Consider the following 19,358-nt stretch of genomic DNA (forward strand, 5'->3'; position numbering starts at 1 on the left):
TTGAGTCAGTTGAGTAATCCAGTGCAATTATTTTAGAGTAATTTGGAATGTGACAGTTTCTGCATTAAGAGTATGAAAACAATAGCAATTTGGGTTTGAGCTGTGATCACTTAGCTTGATTTTTTCCTGATAAACGATCTACTGTGATACCAACATAGGACCAAGCCACACGTTCATATTTTTAACAATTTCGGTCTGGCTTGCCCGGATCTGACTCAGGTTTCCTGCAGCTGCACAACGGCTGTAGGGAAGGGCTTCTAAAAAAGAGAGCCTCAATGGGATCAGAACACCTCTGAGGCAGGTGGGCTCTTACCTTCTCCCCAAGCCAGTGCAAAAATTGTGTGGAGTCACTGCCCTGTTTTTGCTGGTCCAACATGGAGTATTTGTGCAACTTGTTAAAAATGCAAATGTGTAGTTTAGCTCTCCAATGCAGAAGTTTCATTGGGACTGTATGGTCCTTTTTATATTGATAGTTTACATTGGCTGTCCTCAAGTTAATGCTGACAGGGTCTTTGGTGATGCAAATGTATAGAAGTTTGGCAGAGAGCTCCCCTAATTAATACAATTAATTCATCTTTGCAAAATAAATTTCCTGAATCTGTGAAAGAAGTAGTGATTACTATAATTTGAATAAACCCTCTTCAGAGAAAGTAACTTTGGCCAGTTAGAGATCTGTGTTACCTTGCCCTTTTTAGGGAAAGTAATTAACAGGAATGGTGGAACCTTGGGGTTCCCTGGGTGACACATCTGCTCTTGATCCTTTTTTCAGGCCTGCTTCAGGCCTGGTTTGGGGACTGAGCCACTTTTGGTTATCATGACAGACCATCTTAACAAAGGGAATATAATCCTTTTGGTACTATTAAATCTTTCTGCAGCCTTTAACAAGGAAGATCATTTGATACTATAGAGATGGTTGGAGACTAGAGTTAGTCTTAGGTTGAATTCATTTCAATCCTTTTTGGGGAGGACTGAATATATTTGAGTTATCAGTGATGTAGAGTTTTCTTGTAGTATTTATGTTGAGCATAATACAGGCTTGTTTTTCTCTTGTATGCCATATAGTAGACCTTCATTTGTGGGGCATCTGTTCTTGGGATCACTCCAAATGGTGATATGTGTGAAATTTGGAATTTTGTGGGAAATGTGATATGTTTTGCTGCTGGGAGACAGGGAACTGCTGCCTCCCAGTAGCAAACAACCAGATTTCCTACAAAATTTAATGATTATGTTGATGGTGTAGTGGGGATATAAAAACAGGCTGGGTACCATCTCCCATCATCAAATCATAGACCACAAATGGCTAGGATCTGCTATACTTACATGCAACCCATTGAATGAGATTATACAAAGCTGATGATACTCAGTTCTGTATTTCTTTAAATAAGCCTTCGGAGGCAGTTGCCTCTGCCCTGGGCCAGTGCCTGAATTCTGTGGTTAAGTGGCTGAAGAACAACAGACTGAAACCAGCAGCACAGAGCAGAATTTGGTTGGTAACAGTGATGTTTTGGAGGGGGCTATGCTCCCCGTGTTTAATAGAGTGAAACTTTTATCTATCAGAATTTAAAACATTTAGTGTGGTTTAGTGTAGTTTTTCAAGAGCCAGCCTTTTAGTTAGAGCAAATTTTGGGCATGTGGACATTGTTAGAATGTGGAGGAGGTAATGGTCATCACAGAAAGGCTGCCATGAGAAGCAGGACCAATACTTGGCTGATCAGTATGCAAGAATAGTATTCTGTCTTGGTTTATAGGTCGCATGCTTTTTAAAGAAGTTGCCATAATCCTTATGAGAAGCATAACAATAAAGGTTGCTGTGTGAGTGGTGGTTTACAGAAGCATAACAACAACAACAACAACATTCGATTTATATACGATTTATATGTATGTCCTTCAGGACAACTTAATGCCCCCTCCGAGCAATTTACAAAGTATGTTATTATTATCCCCACAACAACAAAACACCCTGTGAGGTGGGTGGGGCTGAGAGAGCTCCAGAGAGCTGTGGCTAGCCCAAGGTCAGTTGGTAGAGGATTCTTAAATCTTTTCTCTTCCTGGGTGCCAGCCAATTCAATGGGAGATTAAAGTGTCATTTTTTTCTGCTAGGCTATGTCCCCTACACTGCAGTTGTAATCCAGGATGCAACAGTCATGGCAGGACTGCCAGATTACAGGAAAAATGTTAAGGGTTTAGAGACTCTGTGTGTATATATGTAGACCAACATCTACATAGATGCACAAAACCAAGTAAAATAATTTGTTGTCTGGATTAGAGAGTTTCCCTGATGAGTTTTTTAAAAAGAGAAACTGATTTCAAATCTAGCAACTAGAAATCAAGTTTTGTAATCCTGGTTCACCTGTATATTGAAAACCTATGTATGAGAACTATAGATGCAATTCTGACATAAAAATATTTGAACCCAAGCCTCTGTAAATTTGAAGGGATGGTGTTGGTATTCTTCTCTGATGCTTACATGCATGCTTTGCTTGTATAGGTGTTTGATTGTATTGATTCCCCATAATCAGAAATGGAAATTGTAAAGTGCCTCATGCATATTTTAAATATTTATTCGTGTATGGGGTTGTGATGGTTCTGAAAATGCAGCTGCAAATCATAATGTAAATAATTGTATTTTTTAAAGAAAGGAACCTGATTGTGACATATGAGCAGTTGTCATAATTGCTAGTTTACATAGTATTGAGGGAGGAGATGCAATTTAGATGAAAACTTTCTGACACCTCCAGTACCCATACTACAGACATTTCCAAAATGGTTTAAAACATTGATGGTTTGAAATGCTACAGCATTACATTCACTAATAATTTACAGTGTGGATATACTATGCATAATTTTGCTAACACAGATGTGTCAGTTATGCAAATGGGAGTGCTACAGTCTGTTTAATATCAAGATTAAACAAGTGAGATGCATAAAACACATTGCTCTGTCTTGTAGCTATCTAGTTGTAGGCCAGTGAATGGAAGAGAACCTCTAGCTACTGTCTACTATGGAGGAATGAGGGCCAAAATACACATTAGGGCCCTGTTCACACTGCTTACCTGCTCCCGGGATGTTGCAAAATATCGTGCAAAAACCACGGAAGATATATCTTCTTGCGAGAGTTTTGCGCAAAATTGCGCAAAACTTGTGAGAAGACGCTATCTTCCGCGGGTTTTGCACGATATTTCGCAATGTCCCGGGAGCAGGTAAGCAGTGTGAAAAGGGCCTAGGTGTGACGCAAGTCAGGTCACAGGTTCCCAACTCTGTCACATGTTCACATGGGGACTAACCTCTAAAAATCTCTCTTATCACTCAGCGTGGCTCAAAAACATTTTGAGAGGGGAAAGAGGGGCTTCAGGCTTCCCTCGTGCCATTTTTTGCCAACATAAATGGCTATGGGGAGCCTGTTTCCCCTGCCTCTGACAGGGGCCTTGAAACCCTAGAGAAAGGGAAAGCTGATGAGTCATGGTTGGCCAGATTTGCTTAAGAATTTTCTTGATTGTGATTTTTTCTTCTGTTCTCAAAAAGCATTAAACCTTCAACTGCATGAAAAAATGGAAATGTGAACCAAGCTGTAAGTCAATGCAATTTCAGTAGTCATGGGGTGATTCTTCTAGTTGCTGCAAAGATGGAAATTGTTGCATCTGTATGTATGTACTGGCTGGTGATATGTCATTTTTTTCAAGGTGAATGGGTGTCTGGTCCAAGTCAGGGATTGCTCTCAAGGAAAATGACATCACTGAATTGCTTCTGCAGCTGCCTTCCTTCAAGCTTTTGTAGCAGAAGTCCATTAATTTGTACAAGTATGGGTTTGTTTATTCTTATCTTTTTATGTTGGTCTCCTTTTCCTTTTTATCAAATTTAATGGTATTTTAATTTGAAATATTTAATGAGGATATACAAATAGAAATTTGCCTGGTTCCTCTTCATTCCACCCTGCAGAAAGAGAGGATTTTTCGCCTCCCCCTTCCCCACTGCCTTCCTAGGTTTTCTTGCTTCATCAAAGCAAGGAGATACAAGCACAGATGCTGTTTCCCATATGCAAGATCAAGAAATACGTTGAGAATCAAATGCTCATCCAAGTACAGACTGCATTGCTTTCAATGTACATCTAGAATGTAGGTGGTAGTGCCTGTCCAAAAATGCACCCTTTCATTCTCAGATTTCCATTTTGATACATTTTTAATTCCTGATCCAGCAAGTGATACATGTGCAGAAATGTGTGTTTGCATGCAGCTGGCTATTGGGAAATAGTTACTGTAACTACTGTCATTTTCGTATGGGTTAGCTGCTCTGGATTTAATGCTGTTGGGAAGCAGATTTCCCCCCCTGGTTTTCTGCAAGATTGTGTTACATTTGTGCCCCTCCTGTGGATGTCCAAGCTTTTGGGCAGTGTTTTTGCAGCAAAGCAGGTTTGAAACTTTTGGGAAGGATGGCAGTAAAGCTTGGATGGCTGGTGTGTAGCTGGCAACCATTTTCCCTGCCACTGTCCCTGTGACAGACAGTTCCTCCTCCTACCACCAGGGCCCTTTTTGTTTTTATTTTAAATCAGCAGTTAAATATTGTTATACCAATTAGTTCCTTGTCGGTCTTCTGTGCAGTCCAACATGGGGACTGTGCATGTGCAGGCCTGCTAGCTGGAGGATTTAAAAGTTACTAAAGGACTCTTGACGCCTCCCAGAGCACAGGCATGGCTGTTTCCCCCCAAAACACCTGCCGGGACAGCCTACTCCCGGGAAGCACGGGGCCCTCTGTCCTCAGTTCCTCTTTTGCTGCCGGCTTGAGAGCTTTGGTAGCATTAGAGAGACTCCTTGGATCAGCGTTTGTTTGTTCAGTTTTTTTCTATCTGGAAGAACAAATCTTAGTGAGTGATAGCTGAGAAAGCCCTATTCAAGTGTTGCTCTAAATGCAGCACTAAGATAACCAAGACCACTGGTCATTCTCTCTGCCTCCTCTGTTTGGGCGAGAGGCACAACACTCCAACTTGCAAAGTCTGTCAGGATTTTACTCCAAAAGCATGTGCAGAACAGGCCTCCTGTTTGAAAGTGGCTCTTTGGGAGAAGTTTGTTTGCAGCATCCAGCCCAGTGCAAAAAAAGATAAGGCGACCCCATCAGAGGGCACCACGGGTCAACTGGATCCAAACCCAACTCAGGCGAATCAAGATCCCCTGTCAGAACCGTCAACATCTTGGATCCGAACTCCCTCCATCTCCTGGGAGGCATCGAGTTTATCTGACTCCGTTTGGATCCGAAAACATCACTCGGAGCTGCAGTTGCCCACATGCTCAGATCCATCTACATCTTGGATCCAGTGCTCAAAGTTGAAAGACTTAATCCTACCAGCGGCATCAACGCCTCCACCACCACATGCTCAAGGATCGGAACCGACCTCATCGGAGCCTCTGAGAAAGAAGTGGGCAAAAATAAAATGCCTGACTGGCAAAGAACCTAGCTAAGTTGCTAATGGACTGGCACCTCTCTGATGTGGAGATCGTGGAACCACTGAGGACCCCTTCAGCCAGATCCAGATCCCCCTCAGTAATCTCATTCGAGGACGAGGGGGAAATACTGAGAGGCAAGCCATCTCGAAGGAGTGGCTGTTCCACTCATTCAGAGCGATGTTTCTCGCATGGGTGCTTTCCATGGTACCATTCACATACACCGATGCACTATGAAGTGGATGTAGATGAACCATTCTACACGGAATCTATTCTCTCTCATGGATCCCATTCGGAACTGGTGAGACAACCACATTCCATCTAAGGGTCTACAATGGTCTTTCAACTCCAGGAGCCAGAACATAGTATGTATGGAGAGGAAGCTAGTCCAAGTGGACCATCTAACTCATCACCTGACAAGGCTTTGAGTGAGATTGGTGAAGTTCCACCTACTGATGATGTCAAGTCCTACTCGGAACAGCTTCAAAGGATGGCTGAGGCTCTGGAGATTGACATTATGTTTACAGACCCTAAACCCAAAGACAAGATACTCCAGCGCCTGTATTCAGGGGCTACTTCCAGTGTGACCTTCCCTGTAATTGAAGGGTTTGTCGAACTGATGAACTCACTATGTGAGAAACTGGCCTCTAACACACCCACAATGAAGACGGCTGAGGCACTCTACAAGACTAAAGATGATTCATGCCTTTATTTTGATGCACCCTCCCCCCTCCTCTCTAATGACTGAGGAGATGCAATTGAGACAGCATCAAGGGCCACACCCAGCACCTTCAGACAAAGAGGGAAGGAAATTAGATGGCATTGGCAGAAAAATATACGCGTCAGCTGCACTGGGCATAAAGATTGCCAATTACACTGCTATGATGGGTGCTTATCAGATTTTTCTATGGAATAAGGCGGCTGCCTTCCATGAGACACTTCCAGACCAAAAGCCTCTGGCAAAGGTCATCAGGGAGGAAGCTCTGCACTTGGCGAGATATCAGATCAACACAGGCAGGAACACAGTGGATGCTGTGACCAGAGGGTTGACATCAGCCATCGTCTTAAGAAGACATGCATGGTTGCAATCCACAGCCCTGCTGCTGGAGACCAGGAATGAAGTGGAGAACCTCCCCTTTGTGGACAAATCACTGTTTTCTGAAAAAACAGACGACTGCCTCTCGCAGAAGCAAAAGGATAGGCAGACCGCCAGGTCATATGGAGTCCTTCCATCGACTCAGCAAAAACTGGCAAACCACAATTCAATCACCAGCAGTACTACTGGGGTAGGCAGTATTGATACCACCCTTATCAGAGCTACATGTATCCTCAGAACCACCCATATCAGGCCAGTCAAGGGAGCTTCTCTAAGAGGAAGCCAGCCCACAGATCTAGACATGGATCTCAGTCCCAGCCTGGCAAGGAACAGCATGGTCAGAAACAGTTCTGACTAGAACAGGACACTGCACCATTGTTTGGCAATAGTGCCTATTATTCAGCCTGGTGTCTCATCATCTCAGACGTGTGGGTCCTCGATACAATTAAGTTTGGTTATAAAATTGAATTTGAGTACCTACCGTGTTTGTATTTTCCTGGTAAGTCTGCAAAGATCTTGCAGCTCACGGTATTTGGGCAGAGGATGAATTCTCCCTAAATATTAATACACTCTAATTAAGGGTGATGCGTTTTGCCTTAATTTCCTTCTCAGGAATGTGGTCAAGGGCAAGAATGTTAACAGACAACAGTACAGCAGTGTTCTGTGTGAATAAACAAGAGGGAAACAACATCCTGCTCCTTGTACCTGGAGGCCATAGTGCTATGGAAATGGTTTGTCAGACACAATGTTCACTTGCAAGCAGTACACATACCATGGACAGAAAATATTGCAGACAGACTAAGCAGGATCGGTGCAAACACACACAAGTGGTCCATCAGGGACCATTACATTGAACCTGTGTTCCAAGAGTGGGGTTCCCCAGAGATAGACTTGTTTGCCACAGAAGAAAACAAGAAGGCACCGTTGTTTTGCTCCAGGGGAGGCATGGAACCAGACTCACTGGGGGAACACCTTCCAGATCTCTTGGTCAGGAAGTCGTTTTTACACGTTCTCACCAATGATGGGATGATGAGCAAGATGCAGGCAGAAGGGATGAGAGCAATAATAGTGACACCCTTCTGGCCCAGGTAGCCCTGGTTCTATTGATGGTACCAAATAATGAACTAGACCTTTTGCCACCTTCCCAAGGAACCAGATCTGATACTGTGTCAAGGTTTTTTTTGTCATGCTGTAAACAAACTCAAACTGACTGTATGGTTACTGTCTTTCTATAAAAGTGGCAGAGGTTATATTGAATGCCAAGAGATTGTTTACAAGACAATTCTATGCATACAAATGGGAAAAATGTGTGGCTTGGGCAACAGAACAGGAGATCAATCCAATTGGTTGCCCCTTGACTAAAATATTGGGATTTCTTTTGGAGCTGAAGAATAAGAGACTTTCTCTTTCATCAGTGAAAGTCCACCTAACAGCTATTTCAGCCTTTCACATGCCTATTGACAAGAAGACAGTGTTTTCACATTACACTTCAAAACTGTTCATGAAGGGTCTAAGAAATCTGTTTCCCCCGATGGGGAGGATAGTACCTCAGTGGTCACTGCAGTTAGTGTTGACCAAATTAATATCAAAACCCTTTGAACCCCCTAGCTACTTGTCTCTTAAGAGCTATGGCAATGAAGGTGGTGATGTTAATAGTGATAACCTCCGCTAGGAGGTCAGTGAATTGGCAGCGCTATACGTAGAGCAACCATTCCTCAGAATACTCTCAGAGAAAGTGGTCTTGAGACCAAAATTGAAATTCTTACCTAAGGTAGTGTCGAAGTTTCATGTGACGCAGGAGATTTCATTGCTAGTTTTTCTTTCTGAACCATTTAGGTGAGGCAGAAAGGGCCCTTCGCACACTGGATATAAGGAGGGCAATACTATTTAGATCATACAGAGTAGATAGACAGTTGTTTCTCTGCTACGCAGGAACCAAAAAAGAGAAAGCAAGTGCACAGACCATTGCGCGATAGGTGGTACTGGCTATTAAACTATACTATAAGAATGCCAAATTACCTTGTCTCCTGGAGATGTGTGCACACTCTACCCGGCCACAGGCAACATTGATGGCATTCCTGAGAGGGGTTCCCCTGCAAGACATAGCAGCAACCTGGTCAGTGGCGGACACCTTTGTGAGACACGACACCCTGGACATTCTCGACAGACAAGAGACAACAGTGGGCACAGCGGTACTGCAATCAATATTCTGCTGAAGAACAAGTTTCCACCACCCAGGTAAGAAGCTTGTTAAACTCCCAAGTGGTACTGCACAGAAGATTGACAATGAAAACAGGGTTGCACCTACCTGTAACTGTTGTTCATTGAGGTCTTCTGTGGAGGCACACATGCCTCCCGCCTTCCCTGTTGATGCTGTTCATGTGTATTGAGGATTGCGGTGACAAGAGGAGCTGAGGGCAGAAGGAGCCACACCTTCCGGGAATAGGCTGTTTCGGTGGGAAAACAGCCATGCCTGTGCTCTGGGAGGTGTCAAAGCACCCTCTAGTGACTTTTAAATCTACAAAATCCTCTGGCTGGCAGGTCCCCATGTGTGCCTGCGCAGAAGACCTCAATGAACAACAGTTACAGGTAGGTGCAACCCTGTTTTGTTTGCTTCCCCTCAGCCTAGCCCCTGTTAGTGCGCTGCTGTCTTCTGCCAGTGTTCAGAAGTCGCGGAGGGCATTTTCATGAAAAGCCAATTTGGGGGAAAGATTGGGAACAAAAGGTTTTCTTGCATTCTTCAGGGTATCCACAAACCCACTTTATGCTCTTTCTCTTGGCCCAGTGCATCTGTGTGACACACCCTTGTTATTAGTGGGCTGGGGGAGATTGGGTTTCATCAAAGAGGTGCTTCTCCAGATTGCTGGGTTTACCCTGGGATTTCAAGAAAGCTTTTTGTTTATAAGAACAGCACTCCAAAATATAAATAACATCTTAAAATGTCTTCAGTTTTGTATGTGAGTCAAATATTGTTCTTTTGGCAATTCTGAATTGTCTGCCTGAGGTATTCCAATGTGCAATGATGTCTTTTTCAGTAGCACAATTTATACCAACCAAATTTTGATATTAATCATAATAAATTTTATTTTTAAATGTTGTCGTCTTAATTTAGGGTAGTTTGATGAAGATGTTTTACATTTCGGGGTACATAAGAAGAAAAAGGGTTTTTTCTTTGTATAGTAATAAAGTCTATCTAGACAAAGTAGATTTGTGATTGTAACATCTTTTGACAAGCACACTGGACTGTAGAAAGAGCATCCAACTTGGGGCTTGGGGCATATGTTGCTACCTTCTGCTAGCATAGCTCCAAAACAAGTCACTGTTTGCTGAGGGTCAGGTTCATGATTTTAGATCAGAGAAAAGTAAATGGTTATATTTTTGCAAGTGATATATTAAAATATATAATGCAAATAAGGCTGTGCATAAAAGTGCTCTCCTGTTTCCCTCATATTTTTCACTAACAGTCCAGTCCACAGCTGTGAAAAGTGCTGCTGTACTCCTAAACTAAAGTGCACCTCACTCTGCAAAAACAGTTTAACTTAAATATTTGCATTTAAGACTTAAATGGGCTTTTGCGGATTATTTGTGAAACATCTGGAGGTAGTGAACCATCCTGTCATGCTCTTACCTGTAATATTCCCACAGACAATACTAAGGTTTCTGCTCTTACTGCAGTCTCAGATTTATAAATTTTAACACCTTGATCCTATTCTTGTTTACTCTGAGGCAAGCTCCACTGAATTCAATGAAACTCACTCCCAAGGAAATGTGGATATTTTATTCATTTAAACATTTATATCCCACCCCCCGTGGCTCAAGGTAAACAGGATGACAGCCTAAACCTGTAAGCAAGAAAGAACCAGTTTTCAGCTTCTGTACCAGCAAATCTGTGTTGTACATGAAGGCTGTATTGCGTGCCTCTGTTTGTCCCCCTTGTAACTGGAGTTCTTAGCTTTGAAAATCCAAAATGGAGAATGAAAGCTTTTGTGGACATTTTGTCATAGGCAGCCATATGTTGGCTGCTTAGAAGCTTAACTCATGGTGGCTGTGGACAATCACCACAATCCACCTAATGTGTCAGAATTCTCCTTAGTACTTGGCATGATGATACAGTGTCAAGTAGTCTGTCAAGTAGTCACACGTGCAGTGTGGCAATTTACTTCTTGGTAAAGGCCAGAGTGTTGTCAGGAGTGGGTTGTAGGGACTGTTATTAGTCCAGTCCTGTCCCATCTACAGTGGTTCCCAGTTTGTTTCAAGGCGAAATTCAAGGTGCTGATATTCACCTTTTGTCACAGGAATGTGGGTTAGAGCACATTATACCTTAGCAGTACATGTGTATGATAGTGAACCTTGTATGAACTGAATGTAGTTTTTTCTAACAGATTGTATAACCACACAGATGTTCTTTTCATCTTTGACAGCCAATTAAGAATAGTGAACAGTAGCGGATAAATGGTCCTCTAGCTGTTAGAATGGACCAATGATGAGCTGTTCACTTAACTTTTCCTGATATCTTTAATGATTTATATATCTTATTTTGCATCTGGCCATAGCATCGCTTTTTGGCTAAGTAGAATATCACATGATTGAAAATCTGAATAATTAAATCTTAAACCATTCATAATTTTATATTGTCACACGTAAAAAAGATCTTAGATTTCTTCACAAGATACCATGTGTCAGTTACTATAAAAGATTCTACCCAGATAAGGAGTTAGGGTCTTGCTGGAAGAAATCTCATGAAGATCTAGGTGAGAATATTGTGATTGTCTTTTCTATGCTAGTGGAAATTCAGTGCATTTCATAGTAAACTTGATTTTGAATCAATCTTAGATTTAATTGAGAGATGTTAAGTGAATTAATCCTTGTAGCTTGTATCTTTTCCTTTTTATTGGTTCTGTCTTAATAGTACTTTATATTTTGATATCTTGCTATATTAAAAAGATTAGAGTTTATTTCAATAAATAATAAACATTAAACTCTAACGTCTCTGTGTCTTGGTGGGGAGATTAAAAGCAAGAAAAACCCATAAAAATCATAGTATTAATTAACAGGTTCCTGAAGACTAGATCTCTGTTTTAGGTCTCAATTCACAGGGCTTTGAAAACTGTTCAGAGTTATGATATAAATCTTGACGCTGACCAGTTGGCATGCCCTAATGTGATATGGATAAGCATTTGTTACACTTTAAAACCCTGTGTGGCTTGGGCCCAGCTTAAGGACTGCCTTCTCCCATATGAACCTACCCATCCAGTCATCTCTGGTGGTCTGACTTTGGGTGCCCCTGCCATCTAACACTAAGCAGGGCCTTCTCTAGCGTTGTGCCGAAGCTTTGGAAATCTCTCCCCAGGGAGATCCACCTGTTTCCCTATATTGTTGTCTTTCAGGTGCAGGTGAAGACTTTTTTGTTTTGTTTGTTGCATCTCACTGAACTCCTATTGTTATTCCTTTCTGCGTGTATGCAAATGCATGTGTTTTTTAATATATGTTTTATTGTGCTTATTTTAATGTTTTAAAATCTGCCACCTTAAGGGCCCTATTTGGGTGGAAAGGTGGCACGTAATTGTTTTAAATAAAGATCCATATATATCTGCCTTCTATTCTTCTGTCTAATAGTATGGTGAATTTTTCCGTGCATTAAGTGGGGTGGTTTTCTGTAGTCAACCACCAAAAAATTAATTTCACAAGGGCTGATTATTCCTCATCCAAAGATAAACTGTTCCTGAAAGCAGTTGCTCAGGTTTATCAAAAAGTTATGGTGATGACATTGTAGAGAAGTTATGGCGCTTTTATGATACATACAGATGTGAACTAAGGTGCCAGTTATTTCTGATCCTTCAGTTTAAATATGCTGTTGATCATGATGTGCAAAAACTGTTTTTTTCATAAATGTAGCTAATAAAATTTGTGCTGCATCACTGACACAGTGTCCCACTACTCAAAACCTATAGGTTAAATTAGTACTATCATTTACGTTCACTGGTGCAGTATGATAGGTACTTCTTTTATTCCGTTACTGGAAATAGGCTTGAAATTCTGAGATCTTAACGTTCATCTACGGTCTTCCTGTGCAGTCCCACATGGGACTGCGCACGCGCAGGCCTGCCGATACCGGAGATTTCTATAGCTCTAAACCACTAGGGGGCGCTCCAGCCTCCAATCGCGCATGCGCGGCCGCTTTCCCGCCGAAACGGCTCCTAGGAGGCGGAGCGCCCCTCACATACCCTCAGTTTCTCTTTCGCCGCCGATCGTTGAGGTTCTTGCTCTTCCTTCGTCGCGATGGCTGAGACGGCCTTGTTCAAGCGTTGTGAGACCTGTAACCGCAAAATGACAAGGTCGGATGGCCATTCTATCTGTCTTTACTGTCTTGGAGAAACGCACAATGTTCAGGCGTGTAAACATTGCCGCGCGTTTACCTCCAAGGCTCGGGCCGAGCGGGCGGATCGATTGCATGCCTCCCTCTGGCAGCGTGCAATGTCGGTAGAAGATCCTCCGCCGAAGTCCTCTTCTGCACCGGCTGCACCTTCCCGTCCTCTCTCGGAGACGTCGGTTGCCAGAACTCCGCGTTCCAATCCGTCCCCAAGTCGTTCGGCCCCGGCTTGGAGTTCGTCGAAGCCGACAGCTTCGGTTCCGAGAACCGTTCGGAGTCGACCTCCTTCAACTTCGTCGGCGGTCTGTACTCCACCTACCCGTGAGGTCAGCGATGACAGGGCTACCTCGGGCCCGAAGACGATCCCACCGGCTCCCCGAGAGATATCGGATCCGAGGGCTTCGGATCCGACTTCGAAATCAACTACTGGAACCGAGTCTGAAAAGAAGAAGAAGAAGCGTAAACATTCCAGCAAGCACGATAGGGCAGTGTTGGAGACCCTACTTACCTCTTCGTCCTCGGTTCCGACCGGTCCTACTCCGGCTCCGTTGGAGAGACGCGATGAGTCCACTGATCGCCCTTCATCCAAGACTCCTCCGCCGGGGGCGATCCAAGAGGTGGATGTGGTTCCGATCGACAAGCCCCCTACACCATCGGGTCGGCCTCGATCGACGTCATATGAATCGGGCTTGATTCGTTCCACGAGGAGCCGACAGGCCCGCTCCTTTGACCGGAGTTCCCGCTGTTCTTATCGAAGCCGGTCTAGAGGTAGTCGGGGCCGGGACGATCCAGGTACCCGCTATTATACTAGAGAAGACTCATACTTCTCGGACCAACGTTATCGGAGGGTCTCTCTGTCACCGTCACCCAGAGCCGGTTCCTATGCTGGTCGTGATCATACACCCCGTCCGTCGGAGGTGGTGTCTCCTCGGAGCCGAGCTCGGTACAGCGAATCCCCGTTGTCGGACTCTCCTGAGAGAGAAATTGGGCCCTCGGAGGAGGCTTCCCCAACCGATGATTTCCGAGCCTATAATGAGCTTCTTCAGAGAATGGCCAAGGCTCTGGATTTGGAGGTCACGTCGATTGAATCCAAATTTACCGACAAGATTCTACAGCATATTTATTCGGGGTCTACTCCCTCGATTGCTTTCCCCCTTATTGAAGGGTTTGCTGACATGTGGAAGAAACTTCAGTCGAGACCAGCATCAGCTACCGCTACTAACAGGAAGGTGGAGAGCCTTTACAAGACCAAGGACGATGTGCATTCCTTTCTTGCAGTGCATCCACCCCCGTCGTCACTTGTGACTGACGAAATGCAGGCTCGTTCTTGCCAGGGTTCCTCTTCAGCTCCAGCTGACAAGGACAGCAGAAAGATTGACAGCATGGGTAGAAAGCTGTATACCTCTGCCACGTTTGGCATTAAGATTGCTAATTATGCAGCCATGATGTCGGCATACCAATTGTTTTTGTGGAAGAAGGTGGCTTCCTTCCTTCCTAAGATTCCTGAGGAGCAGCGTACTCTCCTTAGGGTCATACAAGAAGAGGCTGTCCGTCTGTCCAGGCATCAAATCAATGCTGGCAGGAGTATGGCGGACACAGCTGCCAGATCCCTTCTCTCCTCTGTGGTCTTGCGCAGGTACGCATGGCTTCGTACAACTGCCCTCCCTGCTGAGACGAGAAATAAGGTGGAGGATTTGCCGTTCGAAGGCACCACGCTGTTCTCGGAAAAGACCGATGAATATCTGTCAAAGAAGAGAACCGACCGCCTGACGGCTCGTTCGTATGGGGTACTACATCAGGCCCCACAGCAATCCTCTCGTCCGTATTACCGTTCCTTCCAGCGTGGCAGACAACATCGTTATCAGCCCTATCAGGGGTACGCGTACCAGCCACACCGACCCTACCAGAGCCCGTAGGCTGCCTTCCCTAGACGGAGGCAGGGCCAACGTCCTAGGCCTGGCTCTCAGCAACATCAACCTAAAGATCAGAGCCAATCGCAAAAACAGTTCTGACAATCACAGGGACCTGATCCCTTTTTTGGGGACAGGCTTAGCGCTTTCTGGAGTTCCTGGAGTTTGATTTGTTCTGATGTTTGGGTTCTTTCCATAATTCAGTTTGGTTATAAAGTTGAATTTGTTGATTTACCCTACTTGTGTCTCCCTGTTTTTTCTTCGGATGTTCCGCGGTCGGAAATCTTGGGAGAACTCTCAGCTCTTTTACAGAAAGGAGCGATAGAGGAGATTCCTGCAGAGTCGGCTGGGTTGGGCTTCTACTCCAACCTGTTCCTAGTGGAGAAAAAGGATGGGGGGCTTAGGCCTATCCTGGACCTCCGGGGCCTAAACAAATTTATACGGATCCGAAAATTTAAGATGGTCACATTGCAGATGGTTTTGACCTTGCTGCCCCCTTTCTCTTGGTTTGCAGTCCTGGATTTAAAGGACGCCTACTTTCATATTTCTATTTTCCCGGACCATAAAAATTTTTTGCGTTTTACCTATGACCATCGTGTTTTCCAATACAGGGTCTTGCCCTTTGGTTTAGCCACTGCCCCCAGAGTATTCACTAAATGTATGGCAGTGGTAGTAGCCCACCTGCGTCTTCAGGGCTGTTGCATTTTTCCGTACCTAGATGACTGGCTTCTGGTGGGCCAGTCTGAGGCTGATGTGTCCAATCAGGTGGCTCTCACCCTGGACTTATGTCTCCGTTTGGGTCTTTTTGTTAATCAAAAAAAGTCTAAACTGAATCCTGTTCGCTCCATTCAGTTCATAGGGGTGATTTTGGACGGCGTGCGTAATGCGGGTTTCTTGCCTGCAGAGCGCACCTCAAAGATTAAGAGACTCATTTCCACCCTTAAGAGGTGTCGTTTTCAGTCTGCTAAGTTTGTTCAGACTTTGTTGGGTTGCATGGCTTCTATGACTGCAGTGGTCCCTTTAGCCAGACTGTTTATGCGACCTCTCCAGTTATGGTTTAATTCAGTTTTTTCCCCGAGTAGTGATTCCCAGAATAGGAGATTGTCAGTCCCTAGACGGGTGGTGTCTTCTTTGGACTGGTGGTTAGAGGATTCTAACCTATTTGGAGGGGTGGAATTTGGGCATCGCCAAACCCATTTATCTGTCACGACAGATGCCTCTTTATTTGGTTGGGGGGCTCACTGTGACGGGGCTTATGCTCATGGGTTATGGTCTGAGTCAGAACGTGTGGAGCACATTAATGTCCTTGAATTGAGGGCAATCTTTTATGCTCTGATCTCCTTTTCAGGTGCGGTCCAGAACAAGTCCGTCCAAGTCCTGACAGACAACACGACGGCGATGTTCTATGTCAACAAGCAAGGGGACACGGCGTCTGTGGCACTATGCACTGAAGCGATGAGGCTTTGGCAGTGGGCTATAGACCATGCTGTGTGGTTGCATGCTGTTCACATCCCAGGAGTAGAGAACTCTATGGCGGATCAGTTGAGCAGGATACAAGGGGACAACCACGAGTGGTCCCTTCAGGACAAGTATCTTGCTCCGATCTTTTCCAGGTGGGGGGATCCGGAGCTGGACCTGTTTGCGACAGCAGAGAATCGCAAGGCCCCATGTTTTTGCTCCAGGGGAGGCGTAGGCCTAGGATCACGTGGGGACGCATTTCAACTAAGTTGGTCAGGTCCCCTGTGTTATGCCTTTCCCCCATTCCCGCTGCTAGCCAGGGTCCTCAGCAAGATCCAGAGAGACGGGGCGACAGTCATCCTGGTGGCCCCGTTTTGGCCGAGGCAACCCTGGTTTCACTCCCTTCTGAGTTTGCAGAATCAGTCAATCAGTCTCCCAGTAGTTCCAGACCTTCTGTCCTGCGAGGGGGTGTTTCACCACAACATCGGGAAACTCAAACTGACGGCGTGGCTGATCAGACCGGGGGTTCCTTTTCTTCAGCCGTAAAGCACGTCTTGCTTAACGCTAGGCGTCTGTCTACGAGACAGTCCTATGCCTTGAAGTGGGACAAATTTTCGGCCTGGTGTCGACAGCGAGCCTTGGACCCTTTTTTGGCTCCTCTCTCTGACATATTGGAGTTTTTGTGGAAAGTTAAACAGAAAGGCCTGTCTAATAGTTCAGTTAAGGTTTATTTAGCAGCTATTTCTGCTTTCCATCCTCCTATTGATAAGAAATCTGTGTTCTCCCACTACTCTGCACGTTTGTTTTTACGAGGGTTGAATAATTTGTTTCCCCCCATTCGGGCTCTGATCCCACAATGGTCATTGCCTTTAGTTTTGGCTCGCCTAATGTCCAAACTGTTCGAGCCGTTGGCCTCGTGCCCGTTACGTTTTTTATCCATGAAAGTAGCCTTTTTAGTTGCGGCCACCTCGGCTAGAAGAGTGGGGGAGTTGGCGGCTTTATCTTGTGAACCGCCTTATCTAAAGTTACACCCTGAGAAGGTTGTTCTTCGTACCAAAGTAGAGTTCTTACCTAAGGTGGTGTCTCGTTTTCATCTGTCCCAGGAGCTGATACTGCCAGTTTTCTTTCCAGTTCAGAACTCAGAGGCAGAGAAAGCTCTTCATTCCTTGGACGTCCGCAGAGCTATCCTGTTTTATTTAGATAGGGTTAAGTCTTTTAGGCTTGATTCTAACTTATTTGTTTGTTTTGCGGGACAGAATAAAGGGAAACGGGCTACGTCCCAGACCATCTCGAGATGGGTGGTCCAGACTATTTTGACTTGTTATTCTGCTGCTAACTTACCTTGCCCCTTGGAGGTGCGTGCCCATTCCACCAGGTCCCAGGCGTTGTCTGCGGCTCTTCTCAGAGGTGTTCCTCTTCACGACATCTGTAGAGCGGCAACGTGGGCCTCGGCGGATACCTTCGTGAAACATTATGCGCTGGACATCCTGGATAGAAAGGAGACAGCGGTGGGCACAGTGGTTCTCCATTCCATCTTTGTGTGATGCTTTGGCGTCACCTCCACCCAGGTATTAAGCTTTGTAATCTTCCCATGTGGGACTGCACAGGAAGACCGTAGATGAAAAACAGGTTTTACTTACCATAACTGTTGTTCATCTAGGTCTTCCGTGCAGGCACACATGCCCTCCCTCCTTCCCCGCTAACTCTCTTGGTACTTACCTTGCAGGGGGCGGCGAAAGAGGAACTGAGGGTATGTGAGGGGCGCTCCGCCTCCTAGGAGCCGTTTCGGCGGGAAAGCGGCCGCGCATGCGCGATTGGAGGCTGGAGCGCCCCCTAGTGGTTTAGAGCTATAGAAATCTCCGGTATCGGCAGGCCTGCGCGTGCGCAGTCCCATGTGTGCCTGCACGGAAGACCTAGATGAACAACAGTTATGGTAAGTAAAACCTGTTTTTCTGATTCTGAAATTGCTTGATATTTTGAATTAAGACATTTAATTAAACTCCTGATTCTTTTTTACTGTTAGTCCACTTGTGACCTGGAATGACTTAACATGTGTATTAATTAAATAATGCCTATGCATAGTTGAGCCATGTTTCCATTGGCAACATTTCTGAAAAGTTGGTGTGCATGTGTTAGTTCCTATTTTCATAGTGTCTTCATAGCCATTGAACATACAAGGAAATCTATTCCAGTGAATATTGGTAATGGAGACAGTTGGGAAAAAACAGTTGTCACATATTTATTTTTAGTTTGTTTGTATGCCTCTTCAAACTTCTGCTTGAAGTGCCTTCTAATTTAAAACCACATCACAATATTATAAACAAGCCATTTAAAAGAAGCCATTAGACATAAGCAGCATAAAAACTATTCATAAAGCAGAAGCAGATCATTAAAAAGTTGGTAAGATGAAATCCCTAATTAAAAGCCTGCGTAAAATAATGTATTTTGGCTGGCACCTAAAAGAAAGTCAAGTAGGCAATCAGGGGTGGGGTATTCCAAAGCTGAGGTGCCACTACAGAAAATGTCCTATCTGCAGTCGCTACCAACTGCACCTCTGAAGGTGGGGGCACAGAGAACAGGGTTTGACAGGCAGATCTTAACTGGCAGGCTGGATAGTATGGGTGGCGATGCTTCAGGCACCCTGGACCCAAGCTGTTTAGGGCCTTAAAGGTAAGTTATACTTATCACTTGATTTTGGTCTAATAAAATACATGCACTCCATTAAGCTTGTATTTTATTTATCAGGTAGTGAATATGCAGATTATTATGTGCAATATATGAAGAAAAGCATTTTAATTATATATTATGTATTCAGTATGTCTTTATTGGAAATTTAATTGTGATACTTTTTTCATCCTGAGAACTTAATGCAAGGATGGAGATTCTGTAATGCTTAATTTATATAAGATTTGGTGACCAATTTTTAATTCAGATTGCCATTTCTAAACAAAGGTACTACAGATGGCAAGATTTTGTCTTTGAACCATGGTCACAGTACCTTGGGGGACAGCTGTTGCTCCTGAATCTCTTTTGTGTGCTTTAGGTCAAGACAGAGTAGTTAAACCTGTTTTTTTTTGCATATGCAGAACTGT

This window comes from Eublepharis macularius, chromosome 9 (genome assembly GCF_028583425.1).
Source record: "Eublepharis macularius isolate TG4126 chromosome 9, MPM_Emac_v1.0, whole genome shotgun sequence".
NCBI lineage: Eukaryota > Metazoa > Chordata > Lepidosauria > Squamata > Eublepharidae > Eublepharis > Eublepharis macularius.